General features: G+C 43.6%; 1 long non-coding RNA gene across 1 annotated transcript in view; it reads right to left on the bottom strand.

Annotated features, from left to right (window-relative positions):
- LOC132076622 (uncharacterized) overlaps positions 1–15666 on the bottom strand; it is a 69917-nt gene that overhangs the window by 51100 nt on the left and 3151 nt on the right. The window contains exon 2 of the long non-coding RNA XR_009418947.1: positions 11251–11371. This is a non-coding gene — a long non-coding RNA (uncharacterized LOC132076622). The remainder of the gene's footprint in view (positions 1–11250; positions 11372–15666) is intronic.

Below are 15666 nucleotides of genomic sequence, written 5' to 3'. Positions count from 1 at the left end.
CTTCAGAGTGAAGTCCTAGAGTTTATGGAGGCTGAATTGTCCTCTGGCCTGTTTCTAACCAGCAAACACTGATCCTGCTCACTCAAGGAATTCCACCAAGCTCAGAGCAGTGACACCAGCAACAAGGGAGGACAATACATAATCCATTTCTGAATTAAGATGAATTAATAATAGAAATCTGGGCAGTCCCAGTTTATACAGTCAAGACTCCCAAGAATGCATTGTGAAGCTTTCTTATTTTCTTCTTACAGAGCCCCTGGCTTTGGGATTCAAGTGTGCAAAAGCACCAGGAAGCTTGTGCATCACCTCATAGTCCAGAGACCCAAGAACTTGGGAGTATTATTCTAAAGAAATTCATTTCTGAATGCTGAAGGTACTTTTTCTCTCCAACTTTTTCCCAGAAAACACTGTGCTGGTCTCTTGGGAGTTCCTGACCCACCGAGGAATGCAGCCATGGAGGTGGCTGTGTGGGGCTGTACTCAGTCAGCACACCCCCACTGGGCTATGAAAATCTGCATTTAACCATACAGCTGTAAACTTTGACAGTAAATTCCAATGCCATTTAATGTCCTTGCCTCAGGTCAGAGGTTCGCATTCCCTAAGGAGGATGGGCCCTGGGAATTGCAAGGGGCTCTGCAATGCTGGGCAGTAACTCAGGAGCAGGAGCAGAACACCCTGTTCCTGGGAAGGGCCATGTGTCCTTCCCCTCTTCATCCATGGAAGGAAAAGCAGCTGCTTCTGGGCCCCATCAATACATCTGAAATCCCATGGATATGGCTAAAGAGTGGAATGTACCTCTGAGGGCATCTGAAAATTATTCCAAGATGCAAGACTGAATAGGGAAAGGAAGTATGGCACCAAGACTTAGGTGGAGTGTAAATTTTCCTAATTAAAGACAATACAGTTCTACAGAAAAGATCAGATGAGAGGACTCCTGACAAGAGGTGTAGAACATCATTTTTTGAAGAGCCTTAGGGATGTAGATACCCAATTCATTCCTAGTGGCTCATTCCCTTCTCCTTTGAACATCCATGTGGAATGGTGTCAGGTTCCCTACTTCTCTCCTCAGGATAAAACAATGAAGGCCAATTTTTTTCAACATACAGAATTGAATTCTCAAGATTCATTTCTGGAGTAAGAGTAACCATTTCACATTTCAAAAGTAATTTGTCATAAAGACGCATTTCCCTCACCTTAGTTGTCCTGAAGTCAGAAGGCACCTTCTATCAATACACATTGTCCTCACCATCTTCTGACTCTTGAACTGTTGTTTCTCTGACCTTTCTTTATACGAGCTTCATTTTTATTGTGCAAAGTTTCTCAGTTCTGTTATGTAAAACACTTTTCATCCATTTAGAAGAAAGAGCTGGACTTCAAGAGATCCTATGTTCCCATAGCAGAAGTTTGGTAGTCAGCAAATTCACATGGCTCATTTTATATGTCCAGTTACTCGATCCCAACTCCTTTCTCACCCACATGATAGGAAGGATTATTCTTCTCTTCATGCCTCAGTCTTTTAATGGATTTAGGGCACAGCCCTTAAAAATGTATAAGAGAGACAGGCATCGCCTGATTTTGCTATGGATATTTTATGAGCAAGTCTGGGTGCATGCTGTGTCCTTGAAACAAAAGACTGCACAGTGTGCTACCAGGGCAGGAGCTGTGTCATTATGTCTTGCATTCAAGGCTTCTGGGAATCTTGGGCAAGAAAAACAGCAAAACAAAGGCATGGGAGAGACACCAGGACCGAGTAAATGGGTCAGGACAGCAGCGATACAATTTGTTATTCTAAGACCTGTAATTCAGTCATTTGTCAGCGATTTAGGAAGCAGCAGCCTGGCCCCTCCTTTTTTTTATTGGCTGTTATTTGGAGCTTGCATTTGTTAGTTAATTGACTTAAACTATTACCTTGAAAAGACAATACTGGTTCCTACGTGCCTCTTACTTCTGCACCTGCAGCAGCCACTGTGAGATGTTTTGGTACCAAGAACAACTTCAGCCATTATTTATCACTGGAGTGATTAATTGACATCTGGAGCATAAACTTCCACTGCTACTGGCTTGATTAAAGATGTTGGCTGACATTTTTCAGAGCATTAACCACCAAAGAAGACATCAGTGATGTTCAGGCACTTGAATATTTCAGATGTGTTTTCAAAGAATGCTCTTGCAATGATCTATTCCTTGAAAAAGATGGACACAGGATGGTAATAGGGATACAGCTCACAATCCACTGCACACCAACCTTTCCAAATCTACTTCTATTACCACCACTGCAAATACAAAAAAATGCTATTTGTATTTTCTTCATTCTCTTTGTATAATTTTCACTATTAGGTAACTACAGACAGACACACTCATGTGGTTCTTTACAACTGCAGAGCTGGAGGAAACAGCCCAGCTCAGTACCAGTAACAAATACCCCAATTCTAACTGCAAGCACATGCATATAAGGGCACCTTCAGCTAAAAATGTGGGTGTTTTTCTTGCAATCTTACTCAGAAATGAACTTTTAAAGGATCAGCTTTGCCAGAGATATTAGCTTCAATCTTCAGTTTCACTGCAGCTTTATCACCAGGGAGGGCACAAAGGAATTTTTATGTGTTGCTTTTACACGTCACTGTTTTTCCTGTTGGGAAATTTGAGTCTCCTAACAATATATTCCATGGATCCACAGCAACCCCATAATAATACTTAGAACATACACTGTCTTTTGTAAATATTACCGTATTATACTAAATGCAACAACTTCAGTTGGCTATTTATGGGAATGCTCTTTCTCAAGATGTTTCATAGTAGTGAAATGTAAATACCATTGAAGTGGTAGTTTCTATAGAGACTTATTTTTCCACTGAATTGTAGAATAAACAGCCCAATTTTCTACAAATCTGGAGCATCTCTCTAAAGTGGCAGATAATGATACTTTACCACTCTGTAGCCATTTATGTCTTTGAAGTTTGCTGTAAATATGAACCACTTATGCCTTTGGGAGTATCCTTAGGTAGTATCATTAGCCTCACTAAGAAAGGGAGGTAGAAGAGCAGGGAAAAGACTTTACACAGACTAGGGTGGCACTGCTCAGCAGCTTGATGTGCATCACACTTTTGTTGCTGGCTCTGTGACAATCCATCCTGTCCCAGCCTCAGAAAGCACCAGCTTCACCCCCAGCAAGAACAGGTCTCTCTCAGCAGTAGCTCTGGAGTGAGGGCTAAACACAACACCAAAACAAGCAGCAGGAAATTTTGGAAGCTCAGTCAGTTTTGCCCAGTGGATGTGGGAGGAGTTAGCAAGTTCATCTCAGGTTTGGCAGTGCTGTTCCATGCAACAGCCCTGGTCTGGGGCTGGTTTATTTACAAAACTTCCAAATTGCAAGACAACAAATACAGGGAACCCATTTTTCCTTGTATCAACACAACTTGAAGAAACTTCCATGAGAGTAACCGTGAGCAATTTCTGTCCTCCCTCAGCCCCTTGGGGAATGCTGTGACCATCATGAAAATTGAGGAAAGAAGCTGAAACTCTCCTGGACTGAACAACAATTCCTGATTTTTTTGTTGCCCTTTTTTCCAGGGAACAAACACAGCAACACTTAAAGCACAGTGTGAGAGCAAAGCCCCACTTGCCCATGTGTGTCTCCTGACCCCTTCCCTCTGCACTGGGGCTGTTCCTGCTCCCTAGGCAAGGTGCCTGAGCACCACCATTCAGCCCCCAAGGTGTTTAGGTGCCAGATCTTGCCGTGGCTGATGGTGCTGCACATCCCCATCCCCGCAGATGCCGCGCGTTAGTGCTGAGCTGGCCGTGGGAGTCGTCCCTCCTCCACACACCAGATGGTTCTGCGTTTGTTTTTAGTGCTCACCTATCTTCTCCTCGACTCCTGAGAGTCATGTGAATCTGGGAAGGGAAAAAAGAAAAGACTTCCCCCAGCAGCTAACAGAAAAATATAATTATCAAGAAGTTTCCTTCTCACGTGTTATCTCAAAACACAGAGAATGAACTCAAGAAGCATTCAGAACTTTCTGAGAAAGGAGGGAAATCAGGAGAGGGGCAGATGTGGAAAGTTGCTCGGTATCCAAACAATGTGGACAGCTCAGGCAGTGCTCCCTCTGCTCCAGGGACAAATGAGAAACCCTTCAGACCAGTCTGGATTGGATTAGACTGTCCAGCAATCAGTGCTGGACTGAGATTGTCACTCTGGCTGCCTTCCAGCTCCACTGCATAATGAAGGGCAGGTATTTTCCATCTCAACCTTGTCCTTCCTAAACCAGCAGCATTCAAAAAATGGTGAATCTGCCTAATTTAGCAATGACAATCTATCTAATTTCATTCTTTCACTTATAGGAATTAATATGTTTTGATTTTATCTAAATAAAATAGGTCATACTTCTGCACTACCTGTGCAGTAAATGAACCTGTAAATATAGAAATAAATAGGAACTAGTGCAACTGAGACATTTTTTGTGTGACATTTCTTTTCTGGACTTTTTCAGTCCAGTCCTACTATCTGTTGTGATTTATTCTGCAAGTTGAATGAGATCCAGTTCCTGGGGGTATATAATTATGTCTAAACATTTTTTCTCCAACTTGATTGTGTGAAGAAGCCTTAAAGTGCAACCAACCCATCTGCATTCTCTTAAAAACAGGAAGGCAAACAGGGAAATCTCCAAATGGATTTGTAGAAAAGCACCTGAGGAACACCTTGTAAAAGCCTGTCTCAGGTCTGTGGGTTCCTGGCACAGACAAGAGTGGCAATGCTGACATGCTAAGATAGAAGTTAGGTCATTTCATCCCTGGAGCCTTGGATCCCGTCAGGATTGGTGTTCTTTCCCTAGGAACCCTCACTTAGCATCATAAGCAGGCCAGGAGCAAATCCAAAACATGATGAGGTCAAAACTGCATCTTTTATAATCACATGTAGTGAAGGGAAGCAATAGGAGGCAGCAGCTCAGCTCACAGTAAAGGGGACAATGGCAAAGTATAAAACCTAAAAATAGGGAGCTCTACAATGAAAACACCCTCAGCCAAGTACACAAGCAGAGCCACTTTTCCCTGAGCCTTCCTTTCCTTCTGCACATCTCTCCCACCTCGTGCTTGGGCTTCTCAGCTTTCCAGGCAGAGCAATCACAGGGCACACAGGGGGGTGACGTGTGCCAGGCACCAGAACTGGCTCCTGCCTCCTGCAGGGAACTGAAAGGGTGCTCAGCAACTCCCAGAGGGGATGGCACTGCTGAAACCACTGCTGGGGCTGCAGGGATTTGGCCAGAAGTGCAGCATCTCTTCCAGCCAGGGAGAACAGTTTTGGATAGACAAGGGTCACCTCAAATCATCAGGCTGGGTATCCTCATGGAAAAAAAACCAAGTTTTAGGGTTTTTCCATCACTGTGTTATCCTTGATTTTCTTCCTATGGTTAGGGCTTGATGAACATCCATTTTCATTTCTCCTCTGCCAATGTCTGGTGCTCTCACATCTTGTCCCACTTCATCCATATTCTCCCATCCTGCAGAACCCACTTCTCCCCAAAAGTGGTTTCATTTCCTCCCCCACTTCTCCCACCACCAGGAGCCCTCTTTCCTCCTGTTCCCAGCGGAGAGTGCTTTGCTCCCCAGCTGATTTGAATTCCTCCCTCCCTCTGTGGGCGAAGAATCATTCAGAGCAGTGGCATTTCAAACTCTGCAGAGAAGGTAGGTAGACTCAATCCAGAGTGGGAGTGCATATCAAGTACAGTGCTAGTGGGTGCATCCAACCCCAAGACCAGAAGTTTCCAAACTTTCCTGCTGTATAAACAGTTCCTAAGGGCTGGATGCTTCCTCCTGGATATTTGTGTTGATGGCAACTACCACAGCCAAAACCAGTGCCAGGCTATATATATATAAATATATAATATTTAATAAGTTATCTTTGTATTCTGTATCACTATTATACCATATAATTACATGCTACCATTACCACAGATCACAGAAGATTCAGAAAGAAGTTAGAAATATTATCTAGAAGAAGAGTCTGTAAAAATGGGGAAAATGTTTCCATTCCATTTTAACTTCTTACCATGAAATGTTTCTCTTTCATCAATAGTGCCCTTTCTATGAAGAACCACTGAATGTAACATTTTTAAACTCATGACTTTTCAACTTTCAGCCTTTTCTGCTGCAAGTGGAGTTTAATTCTTGCCTTATCCCTGCAGAGGTGGCCTGGGCTCCTGCATTACCAACAGAGCCCCTTCTGGTTACAGGGTGATTGGAATCAGCAGCCACAGAGTCTCACCACAACCCATGTCTCAGTGACATTTTCATTCTGAGTCACCATTTGATTCAAGGCAAGAAATAAAATTGCCACTGATGGAAGTTCTGCATAATTCTTTATCACCTGAGCACATGAAACAGAAGAGCTACAGAATGAATTAGTCCAGAACTTGATGTGCTTAACAAATGTTGTTTAATGACTCTGTTCAGAACACCTACATGTTTTGTTCCTGTTACTTGTGCAGCTCTTACATGTGACAAAGACACTAATTGTTTAACAGAGGAGGGAGGAGAGAGAGGAGTTTATGGACTCTTTTTTTTACTGAGTATAATAATAGTAAAATGGGGCTCCATACCATCTATGTCTCAGTGACTTATTTTAAACATATTCAGCCTATAATTGAAGGATAATTTTTCTTATTGCCAACTCCATCAGCTCACACTGACATCACAAAACCCAACAGTGTTCTGGCTTACGTTTCATCACCAGTAAAGAATTTTGAAAACTGAATTTTCCTCTGTGTGCATGAGGATAATCCTTAAAATTATGGCTTTGGTTGTACCCAGCAAAGAGGCTGCAGCACATACGTGCCCCACCAGTTCCTGTATGCACTGGTGTGTCCTGGACATAAATCACAGAATCTCAGAATGGTTTGCATTGGAAAAGAACTTAAAGTTCATCCAGTTCCACTCCTACCATGGGCAGGGACACCTTCCACTATCCCAGGCTGCTCCAAGCCCTGTCCAGCCTGGCCTTGGACACTTCCAGGGATGGGGCAGCTGCTCTGGGCTGCAAATGAACCTTTGCAAACAGAGGAATGTCATGTTGCCTTTTCAGGAAAGTCACCTCTTAGATTGAAAAATCTACTTAAAACCAATAAAACTTCTGTTTTCCTTTGGTCATGCTTTTTCTGTGTCTGATCCTGCCACAGTTCAGATTCTCGTGGTGTAATTAAAGAGACCACAAGTGACAGAGAAAACAAAATATGTGCAAGTGTTACATATAAAAGTATTGAGGACAAAGGTTCTTTTAAAAGCTCATTTCTGAGCGAACTGACATTGCAGTTTTTCTCACTTGGATTTCAGACAGAGGCTAGCAAAATTTACAGTAACAAACCCTTTAATTCTCTCTCCATTCAGAGAATGACTCAGCACTGCAAGGAAAAGCACCCTAAATGTTGTGAACTTTTGACAAACCAGCCAAGGAATGAGCAAGCAGGAGTCCAGCGTGGAAGCAGTCACGAAGTTTGTACCTGAGGAAAACTTTGCTGTTTACATTTTGGAGGTGGTTTGTCTCAGGGTAGCCTCCCTGCAAAGTGAAATCCCATGTGTGCATTAAATCCAGTGCCAAAGAATTCCCTTCTGGGTATAAAACCAGTCAAAGAATTACAGGAAGCCCTTCCTTGCAGAGGAAGCCAATTCCAAGTCCCCAAATGCATACCAAAAAAATAACTTTCCTTCCACATTTCTCAATCTCAGGCACATCTTTCTGCCTCCAGGGCGCCTCACCACTATTTTCAGAGCTCTCATCTTTCCCCCATAGCCACAGGACAGTTGGTCCTGAGGAACTCAGCAGCCCAGCCTCCACTTGTCTCCAGCCTGGGATGACTTGGACTGCTCCCAGATCCATTTCTTGAGAGCACCCCTTGGATAACCTGCGCACTGAGATAACCCCAGGGTCCCTTCCTGCATCTCCTGACAGACCTGTCGATTTGTCCAGCTTCTGGAGGAGACACTGGGAGACCAGGAATGGAGGGGTCAGATGAAGGGTATCAGAGATAAGGAAGATGCCAGGATCTGGGGGAGGGCAGGGGGAAAGGGAAGAGGTCACACAGGACCAGAGGCTGGAGATGATCACTGTGGAAGATGCTCTGGGGTGAACTTGCAGTCCGGGCTGCCAACCTCCGTGACAGCACAGCTGGGAAATCTCAATGCAAATCCCTTCAGTTTCTACACTTCACATCCAAGAAGAGCAAAAATATTTTTCTTCCTCTGGCTAATTCTTATGCAAATAGAAAGAAGTTACAAGTTATAAGAAGCTGCTGCTCCCCTTCCAGTTTCACATCGTCTTTGCTTCACAGACACCAAAACATGAACACATCATGTCTGGGAAGAAACGCTTCGTTCCAGATCCAGGCTGGATCACAGACAAAAGCTGGCATAGCCTCAAATCTCCAGGAGAAGCCATCAGGGGACACTAAGACTGATCTCTTCCTGTGCCTGTTGCAACACATCTGCTTGGGCTGGGATTCCGGGCCACCCCTCTCTGACAAACGTCAGCAAGCAGCGTGTGCTCCTGAAGGCTTTTACATCTGCGTCCGGCTCACGCTCCCTCCAGAGGTTCCTGTTTCATATCCTGTTCCATGGCTCTGTGCATCAGGTACACTCATTTCAAGTACACACAGAGGGCACAAACAACTGCATAGAGATTAGAAAGTCTGAGAATTTGTTAGGGGCCAGCTTGGTGTTAAAAGCACACTCCCACTCCACAAATATGCACATGGACACCACAGCTTGTATTTCAGAGGAAAGTTAGTGCACAAAAATAAGAAATTTGGTTTCCAGCAGCCTTCTAACATGCACCGTCAGAGATTTTCTAATTTTCAGAATCCTTATCAATGTGCCAAACTGGCTGCTAGAGCCAGCAGCTCTTCCCTATCCCAGTAAAGTGCATTGCTGTAAGTCCTTCAGAGGCAGTGATCTCTGTGAGATGGGAACAGTGAGCAGTAACAGAGACAAGCACTGAGCTTGAAGGAAAACAGTTCTCCCAAACAGTTGAAGTGAGTGGGAGAATTTTGAAAATCTTGTGTTTCTTGCCTTGTGTTTGTTAGAAATCAAAAGAAATGTTTTGATTTCAAACAAACAGATCTCTTTGCATCCAGGCAAGAGGCCTGAATGGACACTGTTGTGACAGGGAACACAGCCCCTTTAGCCATCAGAGCTCCTGTGCTGCCTATTCCTGCAATTCCAGACAGCAGAGCTGGGATTCCAGGCTGCTGTGGGGCGTCCTCAGCTCACACCCACAGACTCTCAACACGCAATTCTCTGCCGACGTGATTTTTCCTACATCTACCCCTGTGCTGGGCACTAATCCAGGGAAGTTAAAATCCCTCCCCCATGACACCCACTCAGCACCACAGTATCAGTTTCCCAATCCTTCTGATAAGTGTTCCTGTTATTCTGTTCTAATCTTGTCCCAAACACACCAGCATGCCCTGAAATCAAACAGCAAAGAAGAACTCAAGTAAAGGCTTTACCTGCAAGCAATTTTCCAATAAAAAGCAGACAAATACATCCCAGTCCAAACAGAGCATCACAGCTCCTGTCTGCTCCTCAATAACAGTGACCATGCCAGGATATTCATTGAGTGCTACACTCAGCAATCTGACATGAAATAATTCCTGCAATAAAACACCAAGGGCAGCTTGTTTGGTTCTGCTTTTCATTCTGCAGGTTACAAATGTTTTGACAAATTTATCTGACTTGCAATCAGTAAATAAACAAGTCCTAAGACGCTTGATGAAGGAACTGTATTTCCCTGATAGAAATATTTTCCCATGTCATTTCCAAAGGGAATGTAAGCCTTCAGAAGGTAATACACCAGTCCTACTCCCTACTCAGTCAGACCCAGATTATCTACATCCCCTGAGCAAGAACTGCAACACAGTTGCTGCTGCTCTTCAGTAAAATCTGAGCCCAGTCCAGACTCTCTGAGTTACCTGGTTAATGCTGTCATTCTCTGTGCTACAGATGTGCTCCTGTGAGCAGTGCTTACACCTCCTGTCAGCTCTAAAGGTGTAAAAGTATATCCATGGAAAAGACTCATTACAGATTCCTATTTTAAGTTAATCTTCATAGACACAGCATTTTGGGCTTTAGGATTCACACGCATTTCCTGTCCAAGACAATAGGAAGATCTTCTTTCTTCCAACTCCTAATATCAGAAGTGCCCTAAAAAAAAAATCTCCTGAATTGTTTCATTACCAAAACAAGGATTTTTCAGATTGAGGAAGAGAAAAAGAGAGTTGTATACCACATGAGAAAAAGGATTCCCCCTGCATTATTGGTTCTCCTTAGAAACTTAGAGGAGCTTGCTTTGTGAACAAAACACTGAGCTCTGGGAGCATGAAACCCCTCTCAGTTCACTACAGCAGATTCAAACAGATCATGGAGCTGATTATTTGTGTATATTCATAGCATCTCACAACTCAGAACAGGTTGAAGACTGAACATGCAAAGAAATGTATCTGAGGAATCAGAGAGTGCAGTTTTCACAGTCACCAAAACTGCTCTGCAATTTTTGATCGTCATTTATATCTGCTTTTCTATCTCCTAAAAGTGCTAATTTAACTATTTCTAATGTAATATAAAGAACTGTGAAAAGTTTACACTACCCTGAATATGACCTGTAGGCTTCAGATTCATTCAGACAGAAATCACATACTTTATTAAGATAAATTATGGGACTACCGAATCAGATATAATTAATATAATGTATCCTCATTCTCCAAGGAGGAAAAAAAAGAGAGTGATTATCACTGTGAAATACCAGCCATGGATTAGACAGAGTAAGAAAGAAAAGGATTAAAATGTGGAATGTGGCTCTTGGTTAGATACTCATCTTTAGTGGAGCAAATTTCACCTAATAAGTCATTTTTCCTCCATTCACCAACCACTAATCTCTTGTAAGTGTGTTCCAGGCTGCAGAGCAGAGTGGAAATCCATGGAAAATGCAGGCAGGGTGCAGATCCTGGATACCTGTATTTGTGATGCTGTTGACACAGCAGTGGCTCGGGGTGCTCCTGCTCCAGCCACGTTTCCTGTTTCTATAAACATGCTCTGTTTGAAAAGGGGCTACTCTGGGCACACATGTGCACTTTATGGCCACTCCTGTGCCAACATAAATCAGCCCCAAATGCCATCCCAGTGACATCATGTAAGGCTTATGCTTAAGGGAGTCCACATCCAGAAGTGAGTGGGTTCCAAAGTAATTAATTTGAGGAGTCCACTTACATTTCAGTCTCTCAACCAGACAGGCTGTCCCGTGGTTCCTTTGGCTTTTCTGCCCCAGACTCCCCAAATTTCACTCTTCCATTTCCTTCACTTCCTCACCTTTCAGGGTCAGAGTTTAACACTGCAAAGGGAAATGAAACAGAGAAAAACAAAACAAAACAAGCTGTGAAGCAGATTAAAGCCACATTTGACATCCAGAGGTACATGGTTCCTTTTTCAGCTGCAGGTATGAAACAGTACTAATTTTGTGCCCACAACTCACAGTATAAGCTTATGGTTTTTAAAAAAGGAGGATTTCCAAGTGCATCTTTGCTCAAAAAAAAAACATTTCATGGCTTTTAAAATCTATTATATTTAATGGATAAGTCAGCTGAATTCTTAATTGTTCTTTTTTTACTGCTTAGAAATGGCTTGGGAAGGAAAGAGAAACCCTCTTACACTTCCCTCCACTCTTGGTGCTCTAAATGCACCATCTCTGAGGGGAAGGTGCTTGCAGAGCAAGCCACAGAAATGTGTAGTTCTGCTTCTTAGAGAGGATGGGTCTGCAAGGGCCTTCTCCTGAGCAGCACCAGGAGAATTGCCACCAGCCCATGGCTCCTGCAGAGCTCCTGCTCTCACTGCACTGCTCGGCAACATCCATCTGCTCAAAGTCACTCACTGAGGACAGAGCTCAGTTCCTTTCCCAGGAAAATCAGAAAATTAACTCCTACTGCCTTCTGTGGAGGCTGGATCAAATGTAAGTGAGAAGACATGCAATCAGTCATGGGGTGGAATGGCCCACAGGATTCAAGAGGAGAGATGCTGTACAGGAGGTAATTAGTTTTTGATTACCCAATTTACACACAGTGCCCTGAGTCAGTGGGCATGAGGCCATTTCATGGGATCAATCCTCAGCCAAGGATTCCATGTTTCCCCAGCACAGAAAGCTGGAACTGTTTCACACAGCCAACACAAAGGTTCTCAGCTTGCTCCCACATTTCCTCCTGTAAGGCACTCACAGCCCATGAGGAGCTCACAGGGATCACAGCCCCTTTCTGCAGATCCCAATCCATTCTGAAACTGCAGCATTCTCACATTTGTTTGTGCAATTCTGGTGCAGAACCTGTTTCTATCAGACAGCCTAATTCAACCCTCATGCTTTTTGAAGAAGAAGGTGGTGATGATGTGGATGTTTCTGAGAGAGATCTCCTCTGGTTCATTTTAAACATTCAACCTCACTTTCAGAAGAGATTTCAGCTTTGTTTCTGGCTTAGTCTGATGAGTGTGTAGCCCATGCCAGGGCAGACTCAATACTTAAATCAGAGATTTTCAGGACCTGCTCTAGAGGTCATCATTCCAGCATGATCAATATAGAATGGAACAAAGAGAAGCCAATAAGAGAGGTCAGACTTCATGAACCTGGTGAAAAAGGCCCAGGAAAAGAGCACAAAACCCTGCAGCAGATTCTGAGATGGCATGGCAGGGACTAACCTTTCCTGGTGAATAAATATTTAAACTTTTACTAAACTACTAAGCAGACAGAACTGGAAGACCCTCACTTCCAATTGGATCATTGCATTTCTTTCTTATCTGGGACACAGAAAATCAAATTTCAAAAGCCATTGCCAAATTTTTCAAAATCTAATATAATTTGCTGAACACCAGTGGCTTTCTCAACAACAGCTTAAATAAACGTGCAACACTTCGCCATGATTTTGGAGATCTGAGGGAGGAACAAGATTTTTCTTTTTTACACTTGTAGTTCTTCCTCTGTACTTGCCTTATGTCTGAAGAGATTTAAACAGAGGGGGAAAATGTGGTTAAGAGAGTTATTTAAAAAATTTTAAAAGTGCATGTGTACAGTCACAGTAACAAAAAAGAAAAAAAATATGCAGAGACTTGAATTTCTTATAAGAATCTCCTTTATTTCAGAGGAGAAAGACTGTATGATTTTTATGTTAATGTAAAGATAAATGAACAAGTAGAATAATTGAACAAAGTCATTAAACAAGACTAAACTTCCCAGGTACACTTTAACTTAACTCATGGTCATACTGGACCCTCTTGCTCATGTTCAGAGATTTAAAAGGTGGTTCTGGAGCTCAGAGGTGACACAAAAGTAGCTTTTCAACACATCATCCCAAATGCAGAACTGAATTCTTCCTCTGCCACAAGGCAAATGGATGATTCTTCCAAGCTAGAGATGGAAGAGCCCTAAAAGAGATCTCACTGCAGGGATGAGCCTTAGCTAACACAGGAATAAGCAAGATGAGAGTGGAGGAGATAAAATGAATGTGCAAGTAGGAAAGAAACACAGCACAGACTGGAGGCTTGTCTAGAATTTTTGAGCTTTTAGGAAAAGAAATGTCTTCCATTACATCCTGTCTCTTTCTTTAGTGATCATTTTTCAACTTCCAAATTTTTATCAGCTGAAAAGGGAACAACACTGTGCTTTGCACGTGATGGTACAACATGCTGAACCGATTGGATGATACCCTGGGCCAGATTAGGGATCTCTCTGGTCCTTCTTCTATGTGGTTGCAACCACACACAAAAATGTAACAAAAAAGTAAAAGGAAGTTTGCAATAGGTAGCTATGGGTAAATCTACCCACAAGAAGTTTCTTCCTTCTCCCTAAATTCAAAGTCTCACTTGGACTCTGAAGTAATTCCTGTGCCTTACACAACTCTTACTTATTTTCAATCCTTGCCGGAGTCATTATCCTCATAAACTGGATAAAGGCACCTTTTGGAGGGTTTTTGGCAATTAATTTAAGATCCAGATAGCTTTCAAGATGCCTTAATCAACAGCATATCCTGTCCTCACCACAAAGCTCCTGAAATTTGTATGTGTTAAGTCCAGACTCCAAGAATGCAGACAGGTGCCCACAGGAGAGGGCAAAAATGCCAGAATTTCCCATGGTAAATGTGATAAACACGTGGCCCAGCTCCTGGCCAGCTCCTGCCACACATTTGGGAAGAGGAGGTTTGAATCCAGCCAGTTACCTTTCCTTACCCTGCACCACCAGACACCCACCTGGGAGATGTGCTGTGGGTGCCCATCCCACCCACTGGGATGTCCTGGATGCCCTGCTGTGGGTGCCCATCTTCCAGCTGCCCCTGGAAGGGATTCTGGCTGCAGGGAAGTCCTTCAGGAAAGACTGAGGGATGCAGGAATGTACAGGGATCTCCCTGCCTCTGCTACTCCCAGAAGTTGTGCTCTTGGGAGAAGGGGCAAGGAGCCTGAACTGGGGTTTTTAACTCAGGGGAAGAGGTGGAACAAGTCTGAGGAGAATGTGGGAGGACCTGGGAAATAAAACCAGAGAATTGCTGCAGAGAACCAGAGATCCTTTGGTCATCAAGGGATCGTGCAACAAGCCAGGAATGAAATCATGGCTTGAGCAATGACTTTGTGCCACCAACAGAATCCTGTGGGGAGCAGATGTGGAAAGGGGGGCTCAACCTGGAGCTTTCACACTTAGCAGCACAGGCAGGGAGCCCAGCTAAAGAGCTGAGCGGGGAATGATTTATGAGGACACAGCTAAATGGTTAAACAACAAGTAAGGGCAGTCATAACAGTCTACAAATACCCACAGGAATAAATGCCAAGGAGTGTGAGGAATTTTTGGAACAGCAAGATAAATTTGCCAAGACTAAGGTGCAGTGGCTTGTGACACACTTGGCCAAGCAGCTGAAGTTTTGTTGGTTGTGACTGGCTTGGGCAAAGGACAAGAAAAGGAAAGGCAAGAGACAAACCTGGGATGAACAACAGGTGAATGGGATTATTCAACTCTTCCATGTTCAGGTGAGCTCCAGGTCTCCATCACCAAAGAAGATACTGGCAATGTTCACCAAGGCGCAGGAGTCAGAGATGGCATTTTGGAGCCCTCTTGTAGCTGCTTTCCCCCTTTTTCATGGTAGCAGCAATTACAAGTGTGATTTAATTGAGACAGTTTCAGGTTGATTGTACAGACGAAGAAGTCACACAGCTGCTGTTGCATAACACTCAGAGCTAGAAACACTGCCCACCCCAGCATTGTCACTACAATTAACATCCAATTCGCCCTGGACAAAGGATGAGCATTAAAATTGTACCTTATCTCATGCCTACTTCACCCCCTGAAACAGCTCTTAACAAGACTTGAGGTTTGTTCTGTGCTGAGCACCTGCATGAGGGGTGAGATCCAGCACAAGGTCATGTTTCAGGGAGGGAAAGATTTCAGCAGGAGGCCTGGGGGATGTGCCTGATGCTCCACACGAGGGAAAAGAGCTGCTAGGGCTACACTGAGCAGGAATGCAAGGGAAAGGGAAGGAATGCAAAGCAAAAATCGACCAAACAAAAAGAACCTTTGAGTTTTGGTTGACAGCGTGGCATTGCAGCTGTGGCAGGGTCAGGAAAAAGAGAGAGCAAGGTAGAAAGGGAGAATGGGATTGACTC

The sequence above is a fragment of the Ammospiza nelsoni genome, chromosome 9 (assembly GCF_027579445.1).
Source record: "Ammospiza nelsoni isolate bAmmNel1 chromosome 9, bAmmNel1.pri, whole genome shotgun sequence".
In the NCBI taxonomy this organism is placed as follows: domain Eukaryota; kingdom Metazoa; phylum Chordata; class Aves; order Passeriformes; family Passerellidae; genus Ammospiza; species Ammospiza nelsoni.
This window is presented reverse-complemented; position numbering and strand designations above follow the sequence as displayed.